Below are 1,076 nucleotides of genomic sequence, written 5' to 3' on the forward strand. Positions count from 1 at the left end.
AATAAATGGTTTAATTATCGAGTATTTTAATTATTGTAGTATTTTAATTTTGGTTAAAGATAGAGAGCGCAATTAGTTGACTTTGAACTGAAAGTTTTTGTGTTAGTTTTGTTTTATTTCTACGCAGCTTGCACACTAATACTGATAATTGGTTGTGATTAATTTGATTTGGTTTTTATGTAGGTTATGCTACATTCAGATTCTTGTGACTGATCTAGTTGGAAATTAATTTTCTTTCTGAAGTCACATAGAAATATTGCCCAGAATCCTTGCAGTTCCTCACTATGACCACTAGAGGGCAGCAAATACTCTAGTTTATAATTAATTAGTTTTACAAATTAGTGTTTGCAGCTGTTTAGGTCGTGCAGGAAACGAATTATGAAATTTTGTTTTCCTTGAAAGGTTTTGTTTTTGTTATGGTAAATATTTAATTAACAACAGAGACAGAAATATGTGGTGAAGAATGAAGGTACTCCGTGAGATGATCAGCTGAGTTTTAWTGCAACAACAGGAAACACAGAGAACAACCTGGCCTGTCTCTGTGCCTCTGCTTCTCTCTGTCAGTCTCTCCACACTGCTCACTACTGTTGAACTCTGTTGTCGAACTGTGTCTCGAGAGGCCTCATATATATATTAACAAACACCATTATGCCATCTTAGCAAGATTTGATACAAGGTCAATGGAAACACAAAGATAAACACAAGTGATATCTAAGAATGACTGTTGTTAGCAAATCTTGTTCTGACTTTAATCATTCTATCTGCAGATGAACAGCACGTCATGAAAACCTAGGTCATTAAAGGATGTCATGAATTACTTGCTCAAACATAAAGTATTAGTTCTACCACACTCCCCCATCTGATCATTAAATCACCAATTAAATGATCACAAAACAAAAAAACTCTTTAATGCATTAAAAAAATGTTAACATAAACCCAAGTTTATGTACTTTTCTAACATCCCAATCACAGAAATTCAATTTTTACTCCTCCCACAGTAATHACTAACCCCAAAACATAGTTATCACACAAAAGTCTTTGGATCATCTTGAACACAAACAGGATTGTCTGTTTTG

This window comes from Austrofundulus limnaeus, unplaced genomic scaffold (assembly GCF_001266775.1).
Source record: "Austrofundulus limnaeus strain Quisiro unplaced genomic scaffold, Austrofundulus_limnaeus-1.0 Scaffold4, whole genome shotgun sequence".
NCBI classification, from domain to species: domain Eukaryota; kingdom Metazoa; phylum Chordata; class Actinopteri; order Cyprinodontiformes; family Rivulidae; genus Austrofundulus; species Austrofundulus limnaeus.